We start from the raw sequence: 9698 nt of genomic DNA, 5'->3' as shown, positions 1-9698 counted from the left end.
TCAGCTTCAGCTTTCCAATGAATTCCAATGAATTCAGTCTTTAATGAATATTCAAGCTTGATTTCCTTTAGGATTTACTGGTTTGATCTCCTTGCAGTCCAAGGGACTCTCAAGAGTCTTCTCCAACATCACAGTTCAAAAACATCAATTCTTCGGCACTCAGCCTTCTTTATGGTACAACTCTCATACATCACTACTGGAAAAACCACAGCTTTGACTAGATGGACCTTTGTTGCCAAAGTAATATCTCTGCTTTTTAATGCACCATCTAGGATTGTCATAGCTTTTCTTTCAAGGAGCAAGGGTCTTTTAATTTCATGGCTGCAATCACCATCTGCAGTGATTTTGGAGCCCAAGAAATAAAGTCTCTCACTATTTCCATTGTTTCCCCATTTACTTACCATGAAGTAATAGCACCAGATGCCATGACCTTATAATGTTTAGTTTTAACATTTACCCTATCTATTTGTGAAGTGATGGGACCAGATGCCAGCTTTTCACTCTCCTCTTTCACATTCATCAAGAGGTTCTTCAGTTTCTTTCTGCTTTCTGCCATAAGGATGGTGTCATCTGCGTATCTGAGGTTACTGATATTTCTCCTGGCAATCTTGATTCCAGTTTGTGATTCATCCATCTGGCATTTTGCATGATGTACTCTGCATATAAGGTAAATAAACAGTGACAATATACAGCCTTGACACACTCCTTTCCCAATTTTGAACCACTCTGTTGTTCCATGTTCAGTTCTAACTGTTGCTTCTTGACCTGCATACAGGTTTCTCAGGAAAAAGGTAAGGGGGTCTGGTATTCGTATCTCCCAAAGAATTTTCCACAGTTTGTTGTGACCCACACAGTCAAAGTTTTTAGCATAGTCAATAAAGCAGAAGTAGATATTTTTCTGGAACTCTCTTGCTTTTTCGATGATCCAACGGATGTTGGCAATTTGATCTCTGGTTCATCTGCCTCTTCTAAATCCATCTTGAACATCTGAAAGTTCTCCATTCATGTACTATTGAAGCCTAGCTTGGAGGATTTTGAGCATGACCTTGATAGCATGTGAAATGAGTGCAATTGTGCAGTAATTTGAACATTCTTTGGCATTGCCCTTCTTTAGGATTGGAATGAAAACTGATCTTTTCCAGTCCTGTGGCTGCTGCTGAGTTTTCCAAATTTGCTGGCATATTGAGTGCACACTTTAAAAGCATCATCTTTTAGGATTTGAAATAGCTCAGCTGAAATTCCATCACCTCCCCTAGCTTTGTTTGTAGTGATGCTTCTTAAGGCCCATTTGACTTCACATTCCAAGATGTCTGGCTCTAGGTGAGTGATCACACCATCATTGTTATCCAAATCATTAAGATCTTTTTTTTATAGTTCTTCTGTGTATTTTTGACACCTCTTCTTAATATCTTCTGCTTCTGTTAGTCCATACCATTTCTGTCCTTTATTGTGCCCATCTTTGCATGAAGTGTTCCCTTGGTATCTCTAATTTTCTTGAAGAGATCTCTAGTCTTTCCCATTTTATTGTTTTCCTCTATTTCTTTGCATTTTTCACTTAGGAAGGCTTTCTTATCTCTCCTTTCTGTTTTTTGGAACTCTGCATTCAGATGTTTTACTTTTCTTTCTTTCATTTCAGATACATTAACATAAAGCAGAGAAAGTTGAGAGAAATCTTTTTCTCTTTCTGCCTTACTCTTCACTCCCTGCTTTATCCAATCAACCACCAAGTCCTATCAATCCCACAAATATGACTGTTTCCTGAAATTGTCCTTTCCATCTCTACTGCCATCTCTTTAACTCAACCAACACCATCACTCATTATCTCATTATCCATTTTGCTCGCTCCCCTCTAACTCCACTAACTCCATTCTAATCCATTCTCCACTTAGGAGCTAGAATGACCTTTTCAAAACCCAAATTTAATCAAGCCACTCCTTTCAGCTAAAACCTAATTAATTTAGTCCATTAAAATAATTGCTTATTTCCAGCAGATTCATGTCAATGTATGGCAAAACCAATACAATATTGTAAAGTAATTAGCCTCCAATTAAAATAAATAAATTTATATTAAAAAATAAAATGATTGCTTATTTCCTAGAAAAATGTCAAAAATCCTTAGTATAGTATTGCTACAATGCCTAGTAGTATTTGCAAGTTCAGTTCAGTTGCTCAGTCACGTCTGAATGTTTGCAACCCCATGGACTGCAGCACGCCAGGCCTCCCTCTCCATCACCAACTCCCAGAGTTTACATGAACTCATCTCCATTGAGTTGGTGACACCATCCAACCATCTCAGCCTCTGTTGTCCCCTTCTCCTCCTACCTTCAATCTTTCCCAGAATCAGGGTCTTTTCAAATGAGTCAGCTCTTAGCATCAGGTGGCCTAAGTATTGGAGTTTCAGCTTTAGCATCAGTCCTTCCAATGAATATTCAGGACTGATTTTCTTTAGGATGAACTGGTTGGATCTCCTTGCAGTCCAAGGGACTCTTAAGAGTCTTCTCCAACACCACAGTTCAAAAGCATCAATTCTTCGGCGCTCAGCTTTCTTTATAGTCCAACTATCACATCCATACATGACTACTGGAAAAACCATAGCTTTGACTAGATGGACTTTTGTTGGCAAAGTAATGTCTCTGCTTTTTAATATGCTGTCTAGGTTGGTCATAATTTTCCTTTCAAGGAGTAATCATCTTTTAATTTCATGGCAGCAATCACCATCTGCAGTGATTTTGGAGACCATGAAAATAAAGTCTGTCATTGTTTCCACTGTTTCCCCACCTATTTACCATGAAGTGATGGGACTGGATGCCATGATCTTAGTTTTCTGAATGTTGAGCTTTAAACCAACTTTTTCACTCTCCTCTTTCACTCTCATCAAGAAGCTCTTTAGTTCTTCTTCACTTTCTCCCATAAGGGTGGTGTCATCTGCATATCTGAGGTTATTGATATTTCTCCCGGCAATCTTGATTCCAGCTTGTGCTTCTTCCAGCCCAGCGTTTCTCATGATGTACTCTGCATAGAAGTTAAATAAGCAGGGTGACAATATACAGCCTTGATGTACTCCTTTCCTTATTTGAAACCAGTCTGTTGTTCCATGTCCAGTTCTAACTGTTGCTTCTTGACCTGCATACAGATTTCTCAAGAGACAGGTCTGGTGGTCTGGTCTTCCCATATCTTTCAGAATTTTCCACAGTTTGTTGTGATCCACACGGTCAAAAGCTTTGGCATAGTCAATACAACAGAAAAAGATGTTTTTCTGAAACTTTTTTGCTTTTTCGATGATCCAGTGGATGTTGGCAATTTGATTTCTAGTTCCTCTGCCTTTTCTAAACCCAGCTTGAACATCTGGAAGTTTGCAATTTATGTACTGTTGAAGCCTGGCTTGGAGAATTTTGAGCATTACTTTACTAGCGTGTGAGATGAGTGCAATTGTGTGGTAGTTTGAGCATTCTTTGGCATTGCCTTTCTTTGGGTTTGGAATGAAAACTGACCTTTTCCAGTCCTGTGGCCACTGCTGAGTTTTCCAAATTTGCTGGCATATTGAGTGCAGCACTTTCACAGCATCATCTTTTAGGATTTGAAATAGTATTTGCAGGAGCTTTAATAAATATTTGTTGAAGGAAGGGTGTCTCTGGACCTGAGAGGAACTGCCTTGTCTCTTGTGTGTTAATCTGACTTGTTTAAATCTCAGAGCACCTCCTTATTTCCAACCCCCTGGAAGCACCTCATTGTAGTATAGTAGCCTCTGGCATTACAAAGTGATTTTCCTCAAGGTCACAACTGGTGACTAAGCACCAAATAGAATATACAGCCCTATTGTTCTTAACTGGGGAACCACTGTCAAGTGAGAGGCAATCACAGTTCAAAAGTGACAACCACCAGTAGGACGTTTGACCTTCCTGCTACACTCCCACCAAGTTTCCAGGCCTTCATATAGAGTCTTTCAAAGATAAAGGAAATCCACCTTCTTACCCTCCCAAAGAAGTCCCATTCATCTTTAGACAATTCCACCAGTTGTTGAAAATGAGACATTTCAAAAAAAAAAAGACAATGAGACATTTCAAAGAATAATCTACCCTAGCCAGTTTATCAAGGGATAGAATGAGGGCAAGCAGGCCATAAGAGAGAGAGAGAGAGAGACCAGTTCTCCCTCCTGTGGTGGTGCTAAGGTACCTTGACCAGCTGCCTCTAAGAGAAGAGGAAGGTGGGTGACTTGGGCCTCAGCTTAGCTCAGGGAGAGATTCAGGCTCTCTAGCCTCAGAGATTCTACAAGCTCCTATAGACTAGCCAGGACTAGAACAAGGAAAGGATGTGTGTGGAGGAAATGGGATTAATCCCAGCTCAAATGTTGGGTGGAATCCCAGCTGCTGCAGCTGCTGAGGGCTTAACCAGCTGTTCCCTGGGCAGCTGCAATGTTCAGCCCAGACCCGGCTCTCAGGGTGGCAGCTCTGTATCAGCTTAAGGCCATCAGCTCCAAGCAAGTCAAGGCTCTGTGGAAAGAATCGCTGGAAAGCAAAAGAGAATAGCAGAGAGTCCCCAATTCCGAGAACTTTTGTTTGGACATCATGTGGTTTGAAATCAGACAACTGTGTTCTTAGGTTATGTGGTCTCAAGGAGGGAAGTTGAGAGACAGTTTGGGTTTAGGTTTCAGAGAGAAGCAAAGCAAGGACTGGAGGTACTGCCTTCAATTCTCCTTTCCTTTCCTGTCCTGCTTCAATTTCCCTACACTTCCCCCACCACCATGGGTTTCCATAACATGTCCCCCATGGGAATGGATGCATTTCCTACTTGTGATCAGAATTAGTGACACTCACATGCTCCAATGAGGACTAATGTACTTAGGGATAAAGATAACCCCAAAAGCCCATCTAATTGTGAGTTTATTTTTTAAACAAATATTTATTTTTGGCTGCAGTGGGTCATGGTTGTGGCACTCAGGTTCAGTAGTCGCAACGGACAGGCTTATTTGCCCCATAGCATGTAGGATCTTAGTTCCCCAAACAGCAATCAATCCCATGTCCCCTGCATTGGAAGGTGGATTCTTAACCACTGGATCACCAGAGAAGTCCCAGCAGTTTCTTTTTTTAAGTGCAAGTTTGATTTTCCTCTTCACCTGCTTCAAATCCTGCAATTGTTTTCCAAATTTCAGACAGAATTGAAAATCCTTCAAGTTACCGCATCTCCCTTGCACTGTACTGAACCTGTCAGTGCTCCTCAGATTCATCTTATCATCACTCCCCAACTCCAATCCTTGGCACATACTGTTCTCTTTGCTTGAACAACTCTTATCCATCTCTCAGGTCTCAGCTTAAACGTCATTTCTCATCTCCTCACCACACTCAACCACCTTCTAACCACTTATGCCTATCTCCCCAGAGGACTTGTAAGAACTGTGCTTGACTTTACTGTCCTATCCCCATGGTACAACACCATATTTGGCACATAGCAGGTACTCAACAAACCCTGATTAGAGATACCCCTTTCTCATGGGAGATGTTCATCTTCAACCAGGTCACATATAGAGACAATAACAGAGAAGCGGGCTTGAATGTGCTAACTGGCCACAAAATCCCCCGTAGGGAAATACCCCAACCAGCCATAGACTGCTTCCCATAGACAGCTGCTTCAGGCTCCCAGACAGAGAAGAAAGCTTCCTCCAATAGAGCAGGAACTACAAAAGCAGTCAGGGATAAACATCTCAAGACTCTAGGTCAGAAATGCTAATTTTTCAAACAGAGTTCATTATTTTTACTAAGGACCCCATCTTAGCACTGGGTCCTTTTTATGCTTTGTGGCTGTTTAGCATCTTCATTGCTGTGTGTGGGCTTTCTCTAGTTGAAGGGATCAAGGGCTACTCTCTAGTTGCAATGCGCAGACTTCTCCTTGTGGTGGCTTCTCATTGCAGAGCACAAGTTCTAGGGCGTGCAGGCTCGGCAGTTGTAGTGCACAGGCTTAGTTACCCTGAGGCAGGCGGGATCTTCCCAGATCAAAGATCGAACCCACGTTGCTTGCATTGCAAGGTAGATTCTTAACCGCTGAACCACCAGAGAAGTCCTGGCCTCTTCTTATTTCAAACATTTCTAGAAGCGTACTTTATTCTGCTAGAGCTCCCATAACAAAATATCATAGACTGGGTGGCTTAGACATCAAACATTTATTTTCTCATAGTTTTGGAAGCTAGAAAAATCCAAGATCAAGGTTCCAGCCAATGCAATTTCTGGTGAGAGCTCTCTTTGTGGCCTGTAGATGGCTGCCTTCTCACTACGGCCTATCGTTGAGCATGTGAAGAGAGAGAAAGCAAGCACTCTCCTGTGTCTTCTTGAAACGACACTAATCCCGTCAGATCAGGGCCCACTCTAATGACCTCATTTAACCATAATTACTTCCTTAGAGGCCCCATTTCCAAATATAGCCACACAGACATGAGAGCTTCAACAGATGAATTTGGGGGTGACATACATTCAGTCCATAACAAAGCTCAATATTTCCTCTCCTCTAGTTCAAAAAGAGCTGAGAGTCTTCTCTTGCTTTCTGGGTTGGTGTACCCACCTGCTATGGATTACTGCCAGAAACTTGCACCTACATCTATATTTCCTTAAGCAGTGGCTAGGTAAGGAAGCCAGTCCTCCAGACAGGAGGAAGAAGAGTCAACGAAAATGAGAGAGTACTGTCAGAAAGTGAGACTTACTAGTGACTCAGTGAAGGGAATGAGGAAGAGTTAACACTAGCTTAAGACCCCATAGGATGTGGCCCCATCCATGAAGGCAGTCTTATAGTTATTCCTGCCCCAGTTTCCTCTTCTGTAATAAATCTCACTGAGTTATGTGAGGACTAAATGAGGACGCAGGTAAAGTGCCAAAACAGGGCCTAGCCTATAGTACGTTCTCAGGCAGCGTTAGCTATAGTTACACTTCCCAGTCTCCTGTTCTAACCAGCCTGCGCATTCGCATTCCAGATTCCAAGTCCTTGCTCACATTGTTACTTCTATCTGGAATAGCCTTTCTAGTCTCCTCCACCTACACATTCTAAAACATCCTATTCAGGCCCTACTTTCTCCACAAGGCCTTCTGGGTACAAATATGACATTTACCACCCATTCAACTCATCTTAAGTAACACTGTTGCTTAGGTAGTTAACCATCTTAAACTTTTGAGAAACTATTTCTTAATTTTTATGTTTTTCTGTGTCTAATATGATGCTACACTGTGTATGTTCAGCAAATCCTGATGAAGAAAGGAAGGGGAGAAAAATCTGAATTCTGGGTAATAAAAAGGTCACAGAAACCTTTACCATCTGAGCCACCTGGGAAGCCCCCAAAGTTCACCTGAACCTCAACACAGTGCTTCTCAACTCCAGTTTCCCAAAATGCCAAGAGGTCTTGGCAGGATGATCAACAAAATGCTCTGTAAATTCTCAAAACAAGATTACTTTTAATTATACTTCAGTTCTAAAGCAAACCCACATCTGTCACATAGCACTTTCTGAAGAACGGAATGTTATGAAATCAGACAAGTAAAGAGGCAACACAACCCCTCAAAAGTCCAGGAACCACTGATAATGCTGATTCTGGTAGAGTGGTATGGAGAGAAGCAGACAGTCTATAGACAGCAGAGCAGCAAAGGCAGCGAGAAATAGATGCAGAGCATAGAACACTTGGTAGTTTCCATTCCAGTTGGGCACATACACTGCTATTGTCAACGATCTTGTCAGGCAGGGATCAGTAACTCCAGGTCTGCCTGACTTCCAAGTCATGCCCTTTCCCTAATTCTCACTGCCTATTTTGTTAATGAGAAGGGGTGTTGTACTTAGAGATGTCCTGTGGCCCAGTTGAATATGCCTCCTGGCCATCTTCATAGAGATGGTGTTCTTTGCTGCTTGAGGGAAGGTAATGGATTTTATTTTAGGAAGCTAGGAGAGCCTCAGAGGAAAAGAATAATGAGGAATGAGAGTGGGGGTGCGAGTGGGGGAGGTGAGAGGTGAGCCTTCAACCTGGGAAGTAGTCTATAGGATGTAGTTTAAGGGAAACCAATTAATTGTTGTCCCCAAATATCTCCTGCCCAACACATTAAGGTGCTAGGAATCAGCACCATTATGGCTTTATGGTTTAAGGCCTTATTTTCAGCAGGTCTTTTAAATACATGCATTATATGAAAAGAGTAGTAAAAACAAGGAGCCCATCAACAACATAGAAATTTGTAAGTTTAGTCATCACCTGGAGTGACATGACAGGAGGGCATCAGGATCTGACAGAATGAGACAAGGGCAGGTTTAGAAAGTAGGAAAGGTCCACAGCTTGGAGTGTGTTTCTGAAGTCACTCTGAAAGGGGAAGAGTGGTGGTAATGGGCACTTGGTGAGGACAGAGGGAAATGGCTGTGGAAGAATATAAAGGTAAACTTAGTTGTCGTTTAGTCGCTAACATGGGCTGTAGCCTGCCAGGCTCCACTGTCATGGGATTTCCCAGGCCAGAATACTCGAGTGGGTTGCTATTTCCTTCTCCAGAGATCTTCCCCACCCAGGGGTTGAACTTGCTTCTCCTGCTTGGCAGGTGGATTCTTTACTACTGAACAAAGGTAAACTTCGCCTGTTTCCAAATGTTGGTTTTATCAAGCACTACCTGGAACCCTAAATATGCTTTCACCTCCAAACACTGAACCCAAAGGGGCCCAGGGTGAGGGAGATAAGTAGGTTAACTTGGATGCACATCAAAGTCTGGATTACTACAGGCTACAATATACTTCCAGCTTCCAGGAGCCACAGGGCTAAACCAAGAAAGAGGGATGCAAAAGTGCCACTTTCCAAATGAGAGGCAGGTGGGCTCCTCACCAGCCCCTGACACCTGTGGCTCAGCCTGGCAGCTTAACAGGCCCATCCACCCCCTCTTGCCCCGGGGGAGAAGGCCTTTTGCACAAATCCATCCACCATCTGTACAGCATATAGTTCCTCTTTCCTCGGGGCTAGAAGGGAACCGATCCTGAAGGCCACTAGAGGGCAGTGTATAGCAGGGTCCTTGCCCTGGAAGAGCACAGCTGCCCCAGGGAAAGGTGGGCTCCTGGTGGTACCAACATTTAACCATCCTCCAGGCCCTGACACTCTCCTTCCAGTGCACTGCAACTCCCTCGGAGCTTCCATTCCTAACTCAGAGGCACCTGCCTGCCTAGATTCCAGGGAAGCAGAGCTAGCAATAATGGGAGAGGGGAGAGGGGAAAGGGGGAGGAAGCCAGTAGAAACAACAACCAGGAAGCTGATCAGAAAGGGGACTCAGTTTTTAATTCCTATATTCCCTTGCTTGGAGAGCCTGTGTCCCCTCTGCTGCCATACATCTGGGCTGAAGTTGCTCTCTGTGCTCAGCCCATCAGGAAGAACAGGTTCCAGCCCTCTGTGCAGGTTCTTTCTCTTGATCAAGAATATATGGAGACTACCAGTTATGAATTAGCTATGGTTTTTCCAGTAGTCATGTATGGATGTGAGAGTTGGAATGAAAGCTGTCCACCGAAGAATTGATGCTTTTGAACTGTGGTGTTGGAGAAGACTCTTGAGAGTCCCTCGGACAGCAAGGAAATCCAACCAGTCCATCCTAAAGGAAATAAGTCCTGAATATTCATTCGAAGGACTGATGCTGAAACTGAAACTCTAATACTTTGGCCACTTGATGCAAAGAACTGACTCATTTGAAAAGACCCTGGTGCTGGGAAAGATT

The sequence above is a fragment of the Bos indicus genome, chromosome 5 (genome assembly GCF_029378745.1).
Source record: "Bos indicus isolate NIAB-ARS_2022 breed Sahiwal x Tharparkar chromosome 5, NIAB-ARS_B.indTharparkar_mat_pri_1.0, whole genome shotgun sequence".
Lineage (NCBI taxonomy): Eukaryota > Metazoa > Chordata > Mammalia > Artiodactyla > Bovidae > Bos > Bos indicus.
The sequence above is the reverse complement of the archived record's forward strand: the minus strand, read 5'-3'. Positions refer to the sequence as shown.